Source organism: Dermacentor albipictus, chromosome 5, assembly GCF_038994185.2.
Source record: "Dermacentor albipictus isolate Rhodes 1998 colony chromosome 5, USDA_Dalb.pri_finalv2, whole genome shotgun sequence".
NCBI lineage: Eukaryota > Metazoa > Arthropoda > Arachnida > Ixodida > Ixodidae > Dermacentor > Dermacentor albipictus.
The window spans coordinates 144,362,806-144,383,127 of NC_091825.1; the positions used below are offsets into that span (position 1 = coordinate 144,362,806).

Consider the following 20,322-nt stretch of genomic DNA (forward strand, 5'->3'; position numbering starts at 1 on the left):
CCTCAGTGCTCCCTTCAGTTGATAGTTGGCGTTCGTGTTGTCTACTTCTCTACTTTTGTGTCCTGTCTGCACGCCTCACTTCTATTTTGCATAATGAATCATTACCAACTTTCTCAGCTTTCTGTCGTTCTAAGATCCTTTTCTCACGTTTTTCATGGCTCGTCATGAAGTGCGTACTCGAGGACCACCTCACGGCTGGCCTCGTCAAAGCCATGCGACAACAGCAGGTGAAGTCGGTATCAGCGTGCCTGGGGGTTCGAGGCCATGGCACAGCGCCGAGCATTGCATGCATGAAGAAGGGTGAAGAGGAACTTGCCGAAGTACAAGTCATCGTCATCAGCAGCAGCAGGAGCAGCAGCAGCAGCAGCCGCAGCAGCAGCCTAGTTACGCCCACGGCAGGGCAAAGGCCTCTCCCATACTTCACCAACTCAAGTTCAAGTGGCTGAGGAGTTCTTTAGAAATTTATACAGTACCAGTGGCACCCACGACGCTAATAGAACAGAGAATAGTCTAGAGGAATTTGAAATCCCACAAGTAACGCCGGAAAAAGTAAAGAAAGCCTTGGGAGATATGCAATGGGGGAAGGCAGCTGGGGAGTATGACGTAACAGCAGATTTGTTGAACGATAGTTGGCAGATTGTTCAAGAAAAACTGGCCACCCTGTATATGGATGTCTCATGACTTCGAGCGTATCTGAATCTTGGAAGAACACTAACATAATCCTAATGTACAAGAAAGGGGATGCCAAAGACCTGAAAAATTAAAGACCGATCAGCTTACTGTCCGTTGCCTACAAAGTATTTATTAAGGTAATTGTATATAGAATCAGGAACGCCTTAGACTTCCGTCAACCAAAGGACCAGGCAGGATTCCATAAAGGCTACTCAACAATAGACCATATTCACATTATCAATCACTTGATAGAGAAATGAGCGGAATATAACCAACCCTTATATATAGCTTTCATTGATTAGATTTCAATGATTGAGAAAGCGTTTGATTAAGTCGAAACCTCAGCAGTCATGCAGACATTACGGAATCAGGGTGTAGACTAGCCGCACCTAAAAATACTGAAAGATATCTATAGCGTTTGCACAGCCACCGTAGTCCTCCATAAAGAAGGCAACACAATCCCAATAAAGAAGGGCCTCAAGCAGGGAGATATGATCTCTCCAACGCTATTCACAGCGTGTTTACAGGAGGTGTTCAGAGAGCTGGATTGGGCAGAATCAGGTATAAGAGTTAATGCAGAATACCTTAGTGACTTGTGATTCGCTGATGATATTGCCTTCTTTAGTAGCTCAGGGGACCGATTGCAATGCAAGCTCACTGACCTAGAGAGGCAAAGTAGAAGGGTGGGAAAAAATTAATCTGCAGAAACCTAAAGTAATGTTTAACAGTCTCGGAAGAGAACAGCTGCATTTTTATATTCTTTTAAATATGAGATGATACAGCCAACCATGTGATGTGAAATAAACAAGTGAGAATTAAATTAACACGCGTCATTAACAGGTGACGCAAGCAGCGCAGCAGCTTGTTCGCACAAGTGTCCTCAGTTATCCAACGGGTATAGTCTGCTAGAACATAACCCTTCAGTTTGGTGGCCTGCCTGAGTGGTGTCGTGCGTGGTATGTCGAGTTACAGGGTGTCATGTGCGTAGTGCGCGACACGGTGCGGTGGTTGGAGAGGACAAGAAGCAGACGACAAGTAGTGCGCGCCGAGGCGAATTCCGTGCTGGCTGGATAGAAAACGACAATGTCGAAGAGCGTCCCGCACGTGAACACGCGGCGCAAAAGAAGAAACTAAAAGAAAAAATGCAACCCAATCAGAAGAAACCACGGAGCATCAAACAGCCAATGAGCAAACGACGAATCGGCCAGAGCGGCAGAAAAGCCAGGGGCGCTGGCAGGACGAGAGGAGACGCGGGAAGAGTTCCAGGAAGCGACGCCAGAAGGCCGGCCACCAGAGCGGGCGTTGAAGACGGGCCGTCGTGTACCAGACCCGAGCCACCTGGACTTCGCCCGGCCGGGGCCTCATGCCAACCCGTTCCTGTGCGACGCCACTCTATTCGATCGTTAACCTCTGCCCGAGGTCGGCGACCCCTGCGCCCGCGGGCAGAACGAGAGCAGCCGGGCTACAGGCCCGAGTTCCACGCACAGCTGCCTGGCCAGAACGCAGCATGCCTTTCCTCTGCAAGCCAGAATGCCGCGCTCTGGTCGCCCGGTCAACGGTCCGACATCCCGACCTTTGGTGAGACCAACACTTCTCCTCACCCTGCCTACGCTTCTCCAAGTCGAAACTAGTACGCGCCCTCGCAGTCGCGGTCAGTCTGGACTCGCGTACTTCTAAACCCATCCTAGCCCTAAGCGCGTTTCTTGCCGTGATGTCTCTGAGTGTTTACTTTATGGTTTTTTATTCCTCGTTCTAGATTTATGAAAACTTCGTGTGTGTTTTTTTAACAAATGTCTTTGTACCCAGTTTGTTTCTCAGAGGCTGCGCCTCATGAGAACCATCTGAACCTTTGCAGAAAAGAACCTGCACCACAATTTTTTTACGGAATTCGCCTCGACGCGCGCACTACTTGTCTGCTTCTTGTCCTTTCCAACCTTCGCGCCGTCTCGCGCACTACGCACATCACACTGGGTGATGACTCTGAAGGGGGTGTGTCTACTGATGCATATATAGGATTAGGAGCCCTGGAACCTAATTATATTATTCCATTGTGATTGTATTCCAAGCTACTGACATAAAACTTACGTAACCACCGAAGTAAGCATCGGGTGATGATTCGCATCGTTCTTTTGAACGACCCACTGAAACTCTTTTCGGCCATGGGAGGTCACTTTTCGTTGCTCTCAGGCGAATAACCTTGCTTTTCTGACACATTTATTTTCGTGAAATTGGCTGATAAAAGGGGGGGTGGGCGGCGCGTCGTGCAGAAGTGGGGAGGGTTTTGGTTCTTCGCCCTCGTTTAAGTGGCGGTGCCTCGTCAGAAACTGCGGTGGTGTGTAACAGAAGTTAGAAACGGCCTCAAATGAATGCTCAGCCAAGTAAGATCGCTAAAGCGATCTCGTATAGGTTCTGAAAGGCAACCACAACGGTAGGCTGCAACAGCAGAGGAAATACAGCAGTTGCTGCGAATACCCGCATGACCGCCAGGGGAAGTAGGCAGAATCCAAAAAATTTTGACTAATAGTGGAGGGCTGAGAGCGTGAAGTGCTTGCTAACGGAAATATTTTTTTTCCTTTTTTCCTCCTAATAATGCATCAACAGTGTGTACAGATTGTATAAGATGGAAACGTTTGGTAGCTTTCATAACGCCTCGTGACAGACAGGCGAAGTGAGGAAAGGTGAGGAACGAGGAAAGGTTACGAAGCACAATTTCATGCTGAACTTTAGTAAATAGGCGTACGGTCGTGTCGTGCACTCTTAAACAAACACCCTTTGGGTCGTATCTTGCCACACAACGATAATCGTCATCTGTCCTGAGTGCGTTTCCTTTCTCGAAAACGCTGCGCTCGCCACAATCCTGTAGAGAATGCTCTATCATGCTGATAACGCGCATGCCGTTCCTGACGCGCAAGTGCCCGGCTCGCAGTGTTAAAGAAATGCAATACGGACAAAACAGACGACGATGATTGTTGTTGGAAAGATACGTCCCAAAGAGTAATTCTCTTTTACGATTGTGCTACTCAGTGTTAAATTCTTCCATATTTTCTGCATGTAATCTTGCGCTACCTGCTGCTGTACCTACTTCTGATGTTCCGACTGGAATTTCTAAGTTCTTTAAAAATTTGGGGGCCTGAGTTGTGCGTTCCTGACCATTTGGTCCACCATTTTTATTTCCCAAGCAGATACAAAATATCTGTGCAGAACACCGGTGCATTTTGTGGTTTTAACTTTATTCGCAGACGTTCAACGCTTGGTCCTCCGTCTTGCATACCTACTTTGCGAGGCCTGGGCTTCGAGAGGTATGGGATCAGGGCTGGATCCCCAGCAGCCCGGTACCACCGCCGCTGGCCAGAACGAGTAGTTCGCGGCAGCATCTTCTCGAAGCTGATGAGTACTTTGCGAGGCCTGGGCTTCGAGAGGTATGGGATCAGGGCTGGATCCCCAGCAGCCCGGTACCACCGCCGCTGGCCAGAACGAGTCGTTCGCGGCAGCATCTTCTCGAAGCTGATAAGTTGGGGCCAGAAGGGCATACCATACTGGACGGAGGTCGCAGTGAGGCTGATTGGGGCCGAACTGTTTGTCATTATATTCAGTCTATGTGGCCATTCACCCTCCCGCTGTTCACCATTATCTTTGTGTTCAATAAAGTGACCGAATCAGTATGTATTTCTTAAACTTATAAATTAAATTTTTTTATGTCTGTAATAAAGATTTCAATTGCAAGAACATTGCTCGCTTGCTGATTTCCAGCGAAGCTGATCCGTGAGTGACAGTGCCTTTTGAAATTAATGCCAGACCAAGTTGGCCGAACAGAACTGCTAGAGAGAGAGAGAGACAACTTTATTTATCCCATCTTAAAGGGAAAGAAAGTGCGGGAAGAAGGCGAGGGAGGTTATCCTACTCGCGGTAGGCCTCCTCTACCACCTCAGCCCACCTCAGGATAGCTTCCTGAAGCTCAGCCCACCTCAGGATAGCTTCCTGAAGTTCGGGGTTGTAGCTGCGCATGGCAGCCTCCCACAGCTCCCTACTACTTAAAATTCTACAAAGGTTAGGGGGAGGGGAGAGGTTCTTGCATTGCCACATGAAGTTTTCTTTGTCGTGATCATCACAGACAGAATATTAAAAAGAAATGACCGGCCTCTCTGTACCGATGTGGGAGCGGCCCGCATCAGTCCCAGACTGATCCCTCAGGACCAGTGGCGTAGCCAGAAATTTCGTTCGTGGGGGGCTCACTTTGCAGCTCGGCCTCCCCTTATAATTTAGTCAAGGGATATATATATATATATATATATATATATATATATATATATATATATATATATATATATATATATATATATATATCTGTCATTCAACAACCTTGTTTACATTACCGTACATATGCAACGACCAGGGGAAAATCTCAATGACGCTGTCCTTTGTTAGAATGTATTGAGCAGGAGCAGCTGCCACCGGTTGTGTATTGCGAGTAATTGCTCGGAAATTATAGTCGGAACAGAGCGCACATATAAAAAGCAGGAGTTCTGCAAAATATACGAGGGCGAGTCAAATGAAAGTGAGCCAATGCAAATATATGAGAAATGGGGTACTTTATTTAAAAGTAGTCACCATGAGTATTTAGACACTTGTCCTACTAACGAGTCGCGTGATTCCCGTCTCATAAAACTCCTTGAGTTGCTGCCTCAAAAATCTGTAAATGACTACACGTCATCTTCCGACACGAATGTGGTTCCCTTGAGCAGCTTTTTTTTTTCAAATTTTACCAAATGTGGAAGACGCAAGGCAACAGGACTGGGCTGCATGAGGGATGTGGCAGCGTTTCCCACTTGAACTTTGCCAGTTTTGTATTAACCACATCAGCGACGTGGGAACGGGCAATGTCGTGAAGCAAGATGTTCCCAATGCTCAATTTTCCCCGTCCTTTGTTCTTGATTGCGAAACGCAGCCGATATGACCTTTCCCAATATCTGAAACGATTTAGAGTTTCTCCAGGTTTAGAAAATTCGATCAATAATGACCCCTAACGATCTAAAAAGAAGTCAACATGACGGCCTTTGTTTTCCTTGGGAATGGTGAATTCAAATGTTTCGACTGTAAGCTTTGCCCTAGTGTTTCAGGCTAGTAGTAGCGGCACCACGAGTCATCCCCGGTCACAATTGCAGACAAAAAGTCGTCACCCTCATCTGGGGTTCTTTCACGTGCACCTAAATCTAAGTACACTGGTGTTTTCGCATTTCGCCTCCATCGACATGCAGCCGCCGTGACCGGGATTCGATCCCGCGAACTCGTGCTCAGCAGCCCAGCACCATGGCCACTGAGCAACCACAACATTTTCATTTTTGTTGAGGGTGATTGCACGGTGGCTTTGGCCCGGCCATGGATCTTCTTTGTAACTTTCATGTCCTTCTGTGCACAGTTGGCTACAACGCTTCGCAGTGGCCAATGAAACGAAATGTTCAACGCATACGGCAGCCATACGGCAAATAATTTATTTTTGGGAAACATCTTCATTTGCCAAAACCTAATGACATCAAGCTGTTCAACTTTTGGAGTGTCCATTAACTGAAGCGTCCCGTGGCCCATTACTTTCCGCAAAAGAAGTAACAAAATCGAACTTTCACCATGCGACAATTCGCTTCGCCGCAACAATGTCTTCCTTTTTTTCTTTTGTGGGGCGGGGGGCGGCGAAATAGAATAATGCAAAGGAACGCATGTTGGCTACAATCGAATGCCTACTTTGGGCACCTAGTGTGGCTACCGAAGGAATATCGAAGAAAACGTGTGATGCTTGGTCCACAGAAAACCATATGCATAATGCTCGGTATCCTACACCGGTGAGACAAAATTTTCCGAAGAGGTTGCACTCAAGCGAACTCGTTGCAATCCGTCGAGTCCCCGCAGTTTCTTTTTCTCGTCTGCTAGCCAGGAAGCGTCCAAAACTCTGCCAGGCGAAAATGCAGTTGGCCAGAGAAAGGGACAGACAGACAAAGAACTTTATTAATGGTCCTGAGGAACCGGCGTTAGGGTACCCCCCTTTTCAGGGAGTCCCCGTAGCCGTCGCGGGCCGCACCCACGTCGGGGTCGGAAGATCGTGGTCCTCCGCCCTGTCGCAGGCCCTCTGGACAGCCCGTAGTTGCTCTGAGAGGTCGCCGCTCTTAAGGGCTGCCTCCCAGTCGGTTAGAGTGGTTAGCGATGAGCTGCGTATCGCAGGGCATTGCCAGAGCATATGGGACAAGGAGCAGTACGCCTCCCCACAGTCTGGACAGTGGGGTTGTACGTTAGGCGCGAAGTGACTGAATCTGCCCCTGGAGGGAAATGACCCCGTCTGAAGCATGCGAAACGCCAACGATTGTGGTCTATTAAGTTTAGGGTGTGGTAGCGGAAAGGCCCGCCGAGCAAGTTGATAATGTGTCAAGACTTCGTGGAAGGTGAGAAGCGAATCCCTATACAGCCCTAAGTCGCCGCCCGTGAGTCCACCTGAACCGCCGCGGTGTGTAAGACCTCGCGCACAGTCATGGGCCAACTCATTGGCGTTAACAAGCTCAGAGTGTACGTTGATTCCCATATGGGCCGGGAACCATTTGATGCTATGAAAACCAGCAGCCCCATCGCTGCCGAGGATGGCCGCCGCCTCCTTTGAGATCGAGCCGGAGGCGAAAGCTCGGGCTGCCGATCTGGAGTCTGTAAAGATATTGGAACGTAGAGGGTCCTTCAGTGCTATAGCTATAGCAACTTGCTCGGCTACTGTTGAAGAAACCTTCCGCACGGATGCTGAATTAATGAGAGTGCCATTACAGTCAACCGAAACTACGGCATAGTGATCAGAGCACTCGTACTGGGCGGCATCAACGAAACATGCCAGATTCGGAGTGGCAGCAGCCGCTTTTAAAGGAGTACTGACACAAAAATTTGAAGTCGAGATAACTTGTGAGATCGATTTAGTGGGTCACACACACATCGTGTGTAAAATATCAGCGGCGAATATCGCTTAGAACATATTTAAAATCAATATTAAAGTACGTGCGCGCAGCCAATCGTAAAACAGAGCACCTCGCGACATTGACATCACCCGGGTCTGTAAATAGCCAAGAAAACGCTACGTCATGTGGCTACGTCACGAATTTTCGTTGGCTACCATGCGGCTTATTCGGGACACACGGTGCGTGCATCCGAAAGATTGAGCGGCGCGTAAGCTCCGCCCAGATCCAGCCCTCCAGCTTGACTTCAGAGCCACGTCGAGAAACGCAATATAAACAACTCTCTACAACACTGCGTCGCTTTACGTGAACACTGCCAATAACGTTATGCCCCTGCGAGTGACAGAACACTTCACGACGGCGCGTCGTCCACTGACGACTCCGCTAACAGCCAGCGATAGGGCCGGTAGGCCTAGCTAGGCAGACGCCGCGGCCGACGGCGCTTACGATCCAACCCGAGCTCGTCGAAGAGCGCTTATGTTTGCCAAAACAATTAACACAGTACACTTAGGTCGCCCGTAATTAAATACAATTGGTTTACTCGACGCAGTCGTTGCGAAGGGCAAACGTGCAAAGCAAAGCGAGCAGCCTCGCTCAGACGGTCGGTGTGTGCTGTCTGCCCGCGAAATGCCCTCGCGTCGCGTCTCCTGATCTCGCCAGTAGCTTAGTCCTAGTGTACTAGGCGTTGCTTTGAATAACAGGCACACGTCGAGATAATTTTACTGAACTGGTAACTATTTCGTGTCGGAAACAAACTGCAGCAGGCAAGGAAAAAAAAAAAACACTGCGAGAAACCGGCCAGCCAGCGCCGCCTCCGTGGAGGGAACGTCACATGCCAGCCGCGCTGTCATTGGCTGCGGCCAGACGACGGTGCGGTTGTCGGACGCGTCGGACGATGAAAATCTGCCCGGTTTGTCGCACGCCGGACGTCCGATTCGGCGCTTCGGCACGGCACAACACCTCGATTCCGGCTGCCGTTCCGGCGCGTCGGACGCCGGATCGGACACCAAATCGGACCGTGTGTCTCATCGTGTGCCGGAGCATGCGGCGCCGCACGTCGGATCGGACGCCGAATCGTACTGTGTGTGTCCTGCAGTGCTCGCCGTCGCCGGCCGCAATATCCGAGTCGCTGCTCTCCAGTGGGTCAAATTGAAAGTGATTGGCCACGTCTAATACGGCGGCGACTCCCACATGCAGGAAATCGTCGCCGCTGGACGACGACGACGATGATGGCGAGGACATGGCAAACCACGTGCAGGCGTAGCAGACGACTAGCAACACGAAGCTCGCGTACCGGCGCGCCGCACGCTGGCTGCGCGGCAGAGCATACGTCATGGCTTTTTGCGAACACGTGACCACTTTGTTTACACACCCGGTGAACCGTTTCGTTGCTCTCTGAAACCGAAACTGGGACTGGTCGCTACAAAAAAGACTTCAGATAATTACCTGTCGCGCTCTGAAGTAAATGAGGTCTCGTGCCGTGATTACTGGGTCATTAACTACTTATTAAAGCAGAAAAAACCACATGGATTTTTTTTGTGTCAGTACTCCTTTAACAGGGAACGAGCCCTGGCTACCCGGCGCCCTACATTGTATTGAGGGTGGACGTTACGTGGCATGGGATCTACCTTGAACGTATCTCGGACCATGGGTGATAGGGTCACGTTGCGCTCCGTGATTTCCTGGTGACCGCATCCAACGGATTCGAGGATGCGTCTCCCCGCTCGCGATGATGATAGTCGAATTATCTGAGCCACTCGTTGGGCCTCGATCACCTCTGATAGGGTGTTGTGCATGCCTAGTTGCATGAGACGCGCGGTGCTGGTAGTGAGTGGTAAACCCAGCACGCGCTTGATGCTTTTGCGCATGAGGGCGTCGATTTTGGCCTCATCCCCTTTATACCAGCGCAACGCGGAGGCTACATAGTTAACGTGGCTCATCAGAAACGCGTGGTAGAGTCTGAGTAGATTGCTCTCGCTTAAACCCCCTCTGCGGTTCGAGACCCTGAGGATAAGCCGAAGCATATTCTCCGTCTTCGAAGTAATGCGGGCTATAGTCTGTGAGTTGCCCCCGCGAGATTCCAGCAAGAGTCCGAGGACCCTGATGGTATCCACTCTGTGAATTTGTTGTCCGTCCTTCGTATAGAGGGCTATGGGAATTTGATCTAAGGGTGTGGAGCACCTAACCCCCCGTCGGGTGGGCCTATACAATAGAAGTTCGGACTTGGTTGGTGACAGACTCAGGCCCGTGTCTAGTAGGAAGTGTTCTGTGATGTCGAGCGCCTCTTGGAGCGCACTCTCAACTGCAGCGTCAGACCCTCCCAAGCACCACACGGTAATATCATCCGCGTAGAGGGCGTGACCCGTTCCTCTTACTGTGGCCAGTCTGTCCGAGAGGCCCTTCATGGCGATGTTAAACAGTAGGGGAGAGATGAACGCCCCTTGCGGGGTGCCTCTCGCTCCCAATGTAAATTCCTTCGATTTGATTTGCCCTATTTTGACAGTGGCCTTGCGATCCCTGAGGAAGGAGCTAACGTACGCATGGAATCGTGGCCCCAGGCCCAGATCTGAGATGGCGTCTAGTACGAACCGGTGCGAGATGTTATCAAAAGCCTTGGACAAGTCTAGAGCAAGGATGCCCCGAGTGCATCTAGTGTCGACATCAATGATTTGCCTCTTTATAAGTAACATGACGTCCTGTGTGGAGAGTGCCGGCCGAAAGCCGACCATGTTGTGAGGGAATAACTCATTATTTTCTATATGCCTAGATATACGGTTGTGAATGACATGTTCGGCCACCTTACCCACGCAGGACGTGAGCGAGATGGGCCGCATGTTCTCCGGCCCAAGAGGTTTGCCTGGTTTCGGGATGAGCACCACTGAGGCTGTCTTCCAGGAGTCGGGGACTAGGCCCGTTTCCCAAATTTTATTGACCTCCCCGGTAAGCAGCGCAACTGATTGTTCGTCCAAGTTTCGGAGGAGCTTATTGGAGATGCCATCCGGGCCCGGCGCAGAGCGACCGTTGAGCGTTTGCAGCACCTCCCAGATTTCGGATTCCGTGAAGGGGGCGTCGAGCTCCCCCACCGCTCCCCCCCGATAACAAGGATAATCCCCGTCACCGGAGTGGCCCAGCGGAAGATACTTTTCGGCCAACTCTTGCAAGAGGACGTGTTCAAATACGCCCGCCACCTTTTGATTATGAACTATGCGATCGATGGCTAGTCTCTGATTGCTTTTGGTTTGCGAGTCGTCGAGTAAGTGTTTGAGCAGGTTCCATTTGCCCCCCGTTCTCATCTGCCCATCAACCGAGGAGCACACTTCATTCCATTGTTGTTTGGACAGTTCGATGTAATGAGTTTCAATTGTACGATTGAGCTCCGCAATTTTCTTACGAAGCCGGCGGTGGAGTCTGTGCGTTCTCCAGCGGTGCAGGATGGAGTTTTTGGCTTCTAGGAGGTGTGCAAGGCGCGCGTCCATACGATCTACCTTTAGATCGGTCTTAACCACCTTGGTCGCAGCTTGTACGTCCTTCTGTAGTCTTGTGAACAGACTATCGAGATTATCGTAGTCGGTCTGGTCCGCCTTCCGTATTTTCCGGAAGGCATCCCAATCCGTCACTTTAAATTCCCTGGTAGGGGCTGTGCTAATCGTTAGGGTAATCTCCACAATGAAGTGGTCGCTGCCCAGGTTCTCTTGCAAATTTTGCCATCCTGCTCCGGGGGCGTTCTTGACGAACGCCAGGTCCGGAGTGGTGTCTCGGACTACCGACGTGCCGGTTCGCGTCGGGTATTGAGCATCGGGTAATCAATTCCAGTGAGCAGTCAGCAACTGCCTGGACAAGGAGATTGCCCTTGGTGGATTGGCGGGGGTATCCCCAGGCATTGTGGGGGGCATTGAAGTCACCCGCTATCACTATGGGGGCTCCCTTGCTCAGGGCCACCGCCTTTGTCATGATCGTGGCGAATGACTGCCGTTGATCCGACGGCGAGCTGTATATGTTTAAAAGAAAGACACTGCTCTTAAGCCAATTGTTAGGGATAATTTCGACCATAATGATTTCCGCCCTAGTTCTGCCAATTTGTAATTTCTGTACTTGAAAGGAGCACTTCCGTGCGACCAAGGTTGCTAAACCCCGCTTTCCTTCCTCCCGTATCGATACAACCCGGTATCCCGGGAAGTTGGGCGCGTCATCGAGAGTTTCTTGTAAAAGAATTACGTGCGGTTTGACCGCCTGTGCCGAAACGAATTGCTGCAGCGGAGCTTTGCGCCGTTGGAAACTGGCACAGTTCCACTGCCACACAACCAACTTATTGGGATTGACCGCCATGGTGATTGCCTTGGATTGGCCATTAAACCGTCTTGTTGACGGGGACGGCGCTTGCGGGTAAAGGTGCCCGACGGGGCTCCCTCGAAGGCTGTCTAGCCGTAGCTAACGCGGCCTGTGCACTTTCCAGGGACGACATCCTTTTAAGGAGGACAGTCACGCTTTCAGCGAGCTGCTGAATAGCCCGCTGCATGCTTTCTAAGTCCTTGTTATTGGACTCGGTCTCCATAGAGTCAGCGTCCCCCTCTGGGGGCGCGGCCCTACGTTTACCCGAGCGCGCCTGTGGCTCCCCTGAGGGGGGCACCGGTTGCTTCTTGACTTGCGAGGGGTACGACTTACGGAAAGACTCAAAGTCGGCCCTCATCTGCTGCATTTCTGCTTTGAGTCGAGCGTTCTCTTGCATGAGTTGAGCGACTCTGGGATCAACCTTATACTCCGGCAATGCTACCTGCGTTACCTTTGAAGCCGGCGTCGTCTGCTTCGACTTGACACGATCGGCCCAGGTTGGCGTTTCCTGGATCCGAACCCGGGAGTTAGAGCGCCCTCGGGAACGAGAGCGCCCTCTGGACAGGCTGCGTTGTCGACCAGAGGGCGTGACGGAGCGCTCCCTCCTGGGGGCTCCCGCCGCGCTGGAGCCACGTGGCCTGTTCTCCTTGGCCAGCTGTTGCTGCTGGTGCTTGTTGTTGGCGCGCTTACGGCGCCGTCGGCGTCTGCGTACGACGTATGGGACTTGAAAGCGCTGCTTACACGTTTTGTCCGCCGTAAGATGCGGGCCTCCGCAAAGGGCGCACTTCGGCGAACACTGGTGGTCATCGGGTGGTGAGCTTAGTCCGCAGCCCCGGCAATCCTCATTGGTGGGGTTGGGGCAGACGTCCGCGCGATGTCCCAAGCCGCCACACGCGTAGCACACCTCGGTTTGGCGTTTGTAGAGCGTGCAGCGTAGAAGGCTGACGCCGCACATGACATAGTTAGGCACTTTCATGCCGTCGAAGAGGACAACCACTGTGGTGGTGTTCTTAATTCGTTTGACTTCCAGAGCCTTCGGGTTACGATGGTTGACAATCATGCGCTGGAGTTGGGCCTCGCTGATGTCTGCGTCGACCCCTCGTATGACCCCTTTGCAGGTGTTGTCTGGGGCCGCTATGTATGCGGCTACTTTGTAGAGTCCTTCGCTTATGCGGATTTGCTGGATTCCTGCATAAGCGGCGGCGTTCTTCTTCTCCGGGGTGGATACGACGAGAACGTTTTGAGTGAAATTAGGGCAGATTACGTCGCCCTCAGTTTCTGTGGGGGCTAGTGCAGCCGCCATGACCAAGGCTTGAGCCAGCTTGATTTGGCTTATCTTCTTGACGTCAAGCCCGCCCCATGGGCGGACAATAATTCGTATGTGCTCCCTAGGTAGTCTGGGGAGCCTCGACGAGGCTGCGAGACGTTGCAACACGCCTTGCGGGGCAGCCGTGCGGCAGCCACCCTTCGAGCCCATGTGAGCTCTCTTGCTCGTTGAAACTGGTGTTTCTTGCAGGGCTTTCTTGTGCTTGCCCAACGCTGTCGTCCAGCCTGGGCTGTTGGCTTCTTCGGGGGAGATTGCCTCTCCTAACACCATTTCTACTTCGGGCATAATGCCCCTCTTCGTCGCGTTAGGCCTAAGCCTACCCGCGCCTAGCGTCGCCGCGGCGTGGTCTACACAAAAAGTTCCACGGCTTCCGCGCAAAGGCCACTCACCAAAGGAAGTCCTCAGAAGAAACCGTGTCGAATGGCGTGCATTTCCGTGGTAGGTGACACAAAAAGCAGACCGAAAATATTTACGAAAGCGGGAGCCGATCTTTCCACGTCCGCACTAGTCGGCGCCTTCTTCTTCAGAGAAAGGGAACGCGCATCCAAGTGCGTAGCGCGGTTGTCGATGCAGCACGAGAAAAACGCATGCGCTCTGGCTGGATTGGCAGCCCGCGGGTGACGAGAACAAAAGAAAAAAAAGAAGAGGAAGGGGCTTAATGTATCCTCGCGAATAAAAGTCTAGGTAGAAAAATAAATAAGAACTTAGTTACAATGGTGGATTTAGTGTCTTGACATGGATGCTTTGGTGCAGGTGGAAAAAAAATGTTCATATTCTTTTCTGTGACCTGACGGCACAAATGAACTACCACAACGCTTTGTCTCATCGGACCTCGCTGCGCACTTTGTCAACTTGTCTGATAGTACAGTAGAATCTCGATAAACGGAAATCGGTTAAACGGAATCAATGCTTAAACGGAACAAACGCCTCGCAGTTGGTTGGTTTTGAATTAAGGCAATGTAAAAAAAATCCCGTTAATCGGAACTCGAATTTTCAGACCACCGTATAAACGGAACCGAAAATAGACTCGAAACCGCAACTTGACGTTCACGCAGAGCCCCATCGCGGTACGGATCACTGTTTCCCCTTCTTTCTCGCACACGGTAACCGCTTCGCTAGCTTGCTTTCTGTCACGGTGCGCTTGCTGTTGTTAGGCTTAAATCTTACATCCGCTGTTTAGCGTCGTCTGCGACATATTTCGTCGCGAAGTCAGCACCTGATGAGTATGAGTGGTGCCATTCTAAGAAAACGGTTGCGAGAGCTCAAACAAGCAAACACAAAGTCCTTTTTCACAAGCAAATAAATCGCAATTTCCACTGATTTCCGCGGAATAAGTGGACTATTGAGATATTTTTTTAAAGTTTTAATAGTGCTCTGAAAAAAAGTTCATTGCTTACCGCTTTTTTGTGCAATAAAGTTTGTGCCCATAGCGTACCGTCCTCTTTAATACCTAGATTTTGCATCTGAGATCCGCTTCAGCGGAGACTGCCAATTGCGTGCACGCCTGCCTCGTCGGAACCAAGCAGTCAGGAACGGATTGCGAAATCCTGAACCTTCTCTCTCTAAACGAAACTCCTGATAAACGGAACGTATTTTCCCGGTCCCTTGAGGTTCCGTTTAACGAGAGTCCACTGTATGTTGATTTCGCTTGTCTCGTTGTATGGCCCGATGTACGACTTTTGAAAAGTCTATGCACCTTTGGCGTCAAATGTTTACAACAGCATTAAACCCACAAAGTTCCGTAATTGAAAATCTAAAGCACGACTTCGGAAATGTTAATGCACTTTCGCATCAAAACGTTATGAGAACTTTATGCCCACAAAGTTTCTGAACAGAAATCCAAGCGCTCCGTCGATTCCGCGGCCTCCGCGAGATGCCGAGACGAGCCCGCTTGCCATCAAAACGCCCTTGAAATTTTGTGCTCGGTGGGGCTCCTTGCGTTACGATATGTGACTCCCGATGCATGGGCGTTGCTGCGAAATCCAGCCCGATTTCGCAATGTTCGCGCTTAAATGTCTTTTCGAGCGTGAATTAAGGACATTCTAGACAAAATTGAGCATGATTTCCGGCGCCGGGAGTTGTTTTGGTCGGCGGTGCATGACAACACGAAAACATTTCGGGGGGGGGGGGGGGGGGGCTGAAGCCCCATAAGCCCCCGCCGTGTCTACGCCCCTGCTCAGGACCTAAATAAAGTTTTTGATACCATACCATATCAGATTCAGGCACCTTGCAAAAATAAGGCAGATCGATAGGCCAGTGGAGCTATGACTTCAACCCGCCCACCATCTTCCGTTTTTCACGGCTCGTCATGAAGCACGTACTCGAGCACCACCTCACGGTTGGCCTCTGCAAAGGCGTGCGACAATTGCAGGTGAAATCGACAAGGATTGCGTCTGGGGGCTCGAGGCCACGGCATAGCGCCGAGCTTAGCCAGCATGAAGAAGGCTGAAGACAAGCTTGCCGACGGAGAAGTGTCCCCGGCCAATACTAGACCGTCCAAGCACCAGTCGTATACTCCCGACAACGAGACTGATCCTTAGCAAGAAGCCCGTGGTGCCTAACGTGCATGTGCAGGATCCGGTAAGGTCCCGTCCTGACTAAAAACGAAGACAAGACCGACGTAGCTGGTCATGGCCGAAGTTCTCGCTGCTTCGACTTCTACGGAGACGAGGAAAGCCCCACAGGCACCGCCCACCGACAGCGATGGGAATGTCGCGTCGGCAATACCAGGGGTTCCCGCCCAACCTCACTATAGGTTGTGCCGAAAGAAGCGATGCAAGCTTCCTTTTCGGTCACGGCCGATGCTAACCCCCGTATGCAGAAATGCAACTTAAGTCGAAGCACATGCTTGACTTGATTTAGATGACGCCTGGCATTAACGTTCCCAAAGACGCTCACTGCGTTTCCTTCGGCGCGTTCCCGATAGGCATCACTCGGATCAAGTCAAGCATGGGCTTCAACTTAAGTTGCATTTCTGAATACGGTGGTAAGTCTCCGAAGTATCGTCATCACTCGTGGTCTGGCAGCAGCACTGGACTTGTAAAGCGGGGAAAGTGCCGCAACAAGATTGCGGCACTCTTTCTCCTGTGGTCCCGGTGGGCGCCTGCGCAAAGGCAAACACCGAGAAAGGTGCGCAACCGCTTCAGAAAGGAGGCTAAAAGCTGCTGCTACTGGCGCCGCTACCCCTGTAGCCACGCGTCGTGGAGCCGCAGAAGACGGCGTGTCAAGGCGAGGAAAGCTGTGAGCAGTTCGTCGAAATTTCGACCGTGCAAAAGACGAGGGCTGGCAAGGCCTGCTACAGTATACTACATTATATTTCTCTGAAAACTCATTACAAATTACACATTAGCAATTTCTGACCCATCGTACAGAATAACGCCGCTTTTGTTCAATCTACCCCAATTTTGCGGATGTTTCTGACAAACATGACACCCATGTAAAGGTCACAGTTTGCCACGAGCCTTCAGAAGTTCTCTTGGGGTTTTAATAACCCGCAGAGCAGCGGGCTCTTGGAAAGCGCGTCCGTCAGGGTTGGCTCGCGAGCTGGGAAGGCGCGCCGTCCTTTTGTTCTTTCGGGCTCGACCCACTCTTGCCCTCGACCCACTACCTACATGTGACAACATCTTTATCGAGGTTTCTTAAACAATAAATGCCTCGCTCATCTCGTAAAACTTATGTGGATCAAGTTGCTTTCTTCTTATTCGTATTTCGTGAGCTACCCGTGCACGTGCATCAGCGCTTCTTTTGCAGCGGCCTACATTGGCCCTCACATTTGTGCAGAGCTCGAAAAATGCAGCCACGTCTTCTTTGCGTCGCTGATACACAGCTGCAGTGTGTGATCTAGCCACTGGAAGCCGCAAAAATACCTTCACGTGACCACCTGATATTGCCCCTGTTGTTGGCTACCACGTAGATCGGAAAGGTGCCCGCGGCTGGGCAATTCCACTCACTGGGCCAAATTTTCTACAGTGGGCGACTTGGCCATTTCCGTGCGAACCAAGGCATGAACGTGCTTTACGATCTCTGCATTCATCACGTCGCATGTCGCGCAAGCGTAGATGTTTTTGGGACACATCCGGTAAGCAGTTTCATTCGTCGTCATCTTGCATGTATAAAAGGCCTAGTTGGAGGTGTCTACATGAGTCTATATCCCGCAGAAACTTTGGAAATGTTTTAATCGGCGCGCGTTATTTTTGTGAGACGTTGCAGCCGTGTCATTTGTAATAAGCGCATTCCCCCGGAAACAGTCATTGCTACTTTTGCTGGAATGAACCGCCCATCGGAAATCAAGGCATGCCCAATTTATACCGAGCTGAGCCTCTACCACCCCGCGTCCTTCAATGTCTGAAATGCTGGTGGTTTGGGCACTCCATAAAAGGTTGCAGGTCCAACACACGACGCCGAATTTGTGGAGAAGGCCATAATTCAAATGACTGTTGTTCCTGAAATGAGTCCTGCTGCCTTCGCAGTGACACTCACCCTGCAGATGAGCCAAACTGCCCTGTAGGATCAAAATAAATGCAAATCCTGAAAGTAACTGATAGACACCGATGCTCTCGTCGCGAGGTCATTGAAGAAATTTGGAGCAGAACTCAAGGGTATGCTGGTATAACGGCCCGTCAAACATTGTCTATGGAAAATGTGGCAGCTTTCGTAGAAAAGGTGTTGGAGAAAGCAATGGAGCACATTGTGACTAATCTCACCGACTCCTTTGTTCAAGTGATGTCCTCACAAATAGCGCCATGGCTTCAACTTACTAATAAAGCCAACATTGAGGATCAGATGCACAGTCTACCGCGGAGTCCACCTAGTCAAGTTCCGACAGCGTAGCCGTTGGCTAATAACCATTCATTAAAGCCATCAACTTCTCAGAAAGTTGACAACATCTGTCTCTCCGATATAGACGGAATGGAAAATAAAGATGTACATATGGAGCGCCGATCTCTTTAACGAACGAGATCACCGACAGAGAAAAAGTCGAGCTCTCCCACCAACTCCAACGCAAAAATGCACGTGAGATAGATTCAGTCTAAGAGGGACTTCTTAAAAGTTTAGACCAAGCAGTCTCTGCTACTCGGATTCATTCACCGTGGGAAGTTTAACGGTAATTCAGTGGAACTGTCGTTTCATACTTTCTGCTACAACATATTTATTGTGTATTGCTTCTAAATATTATCCATATATTATTATTTTACAGGAAACTTAGCTTGCTGCTGGCCAGACTTTTCATCTCAAAACCCTCGATAGCATATTCCGCATGTTTACGCTTCAGACGTACTTAAAATTTATGACTCTTTAAAAAGACGTATTCAATATGTATTTATCAGTGAACCATCGATTTTCTTTAAGTATTGTTGTCTATATTACACAGCCATCAGATATATATTTGTGCGAGCACAGTTACAACAATTGTATGTGTCCATACGACAAGTTTACCTTTCAAATGATGCCTTACCAGACGTCAAAACTGAATTCAGGGATATATTTCCAAATCATGCTAAACCGTCACCAAGCAGACATTTAATTAATATCTTGCACGACCACCTACACCAGCTAGTCACTGACAAGGTAATAGGTACTGACGCTTCTCTGTGCAATAAGACTCAGGAATGGGTACATACTCTGAATGTCTTCGATGGTCTTACTCTCTTCGCTTTCCGGACTTCACGCCCATATTTCAGGCAGAAATATGAGCGATTAAATTAGCATTACGAAAGCTTCCCCAAAATGACCCAATAGCTGTTATCGCGACCGACTCGCTGTCTCTAAGCACAGCACTTACTGCATCTTGAAATTCAAGAACTCAACGACCATTTTGTTCGATGGTGCCTCCGTATTTACGGAAAGTATGTTTGCTTTGGGTACCGGGACATCGTGGGTTGCACTTCAACGAAATGGTTGGTTCACTCGCACGAGCATCCCTTAACGGCCCTATCCTGTGTTGCCGACGTCAGCTTATGTCACCGTGGCTAGGTACACAAATTTCTCTACATCGAAAAATTCTGCAGTATCCATGCTAACACCGTCTACTGAGTTCCACCATCTTGGCTTGTCATAGAATAATAATTGGTGTCCTTCAAGGCAATTCGACGTTTCCTTTTCGAAACCGAGATATCGTATACCGCCTCCAAATTTTTAATTACACAGGTTTGGTCTCGTCATGTCCCCTATATGTTCTTATTTCAATGCACCTAAATCTATCGATCATTACTTTCTCTCGTGTGGCCAATTTACTACGCAACGATAACTCTCAGAAAACTAATCTAGCAAACCTGGGCTATGGCTAACCCCGCTAAACATTCTTTCTTTTGGGGCGACTTCATTGGTATCCACTCACAAGAATGCATTTCTTGCAGTTTGCAATTTCGTTAGAGGGACAAAAAGAGTATTTAAACTTACCAATTATTTCTATTATTTCATTTCTTTATGTTACCTTCCTTTATCAACGTTCTTAGCGATACTTTTCTTTTATTTCTAAATCACATTTTTTTACTTCCACGCCCTTTTCTTCAAGTTTTCTTTTGTTTTACTTCTAAACGTACCGGAAACCGGCTGCTTTTTGGGAAATTCCCCATGGTTGGTATGCGTCAGTGTTTGGATACGAGGAAAGACGAGACATCCACCCCGTCCTTCAGCACCGAACGCAGCGTCCGAGCGCCGACCGCCGAGCTAATGCTGGTCCAACGCAATTCGACGAAGGCGGCAGATGCGTTGTAGTGGCCGGCCATCGTACAATCGTGAACACACGAGAAAGATCCACCCCAAAGCACGAGAATACAGGCACTTCGGAATGGGCAGAAGTTGCACCGATTTGGAAACGAAGTCGGCAGTAGAAGGAACAAGAAGTTGTCAATGAACTCCGCCTGTTACGTATTTAATCATTAACTGATGTATTTTATTTTTCAATCATATTATTATCCGATTCGAGGCCTATCCCCCATAGTGGGTTTGTCCCATTAGTTCAGGCTTCATCATCATCATCATCATCATCATCATCATGTCCTCCCAGCGCCTGCA

The 20,322-nt window shown here is 49.9% G+C and overlaps 1 long non-coding RNA gene across 1 annotated transcript; it reads left to right on the plus strand.

Moving 5' to 3' along the window:
* Window positions 1-1,578: 1,578 nt before the first annotated feature.
* On the plus strand, window positions 1,579-4,334 carry LOC135906336 (uncharacterized). The gene is made up of 2 exons (XR_010565702.1): window positions 1,579-2,250; window positions 3,912-4,334. It is a non-coding gene; the product is annotated as an uncharacterized lncRNA (long non-coding RNA).
* Window positions 4,335-20,322: the final 15,988 nt, after the last annotated feature.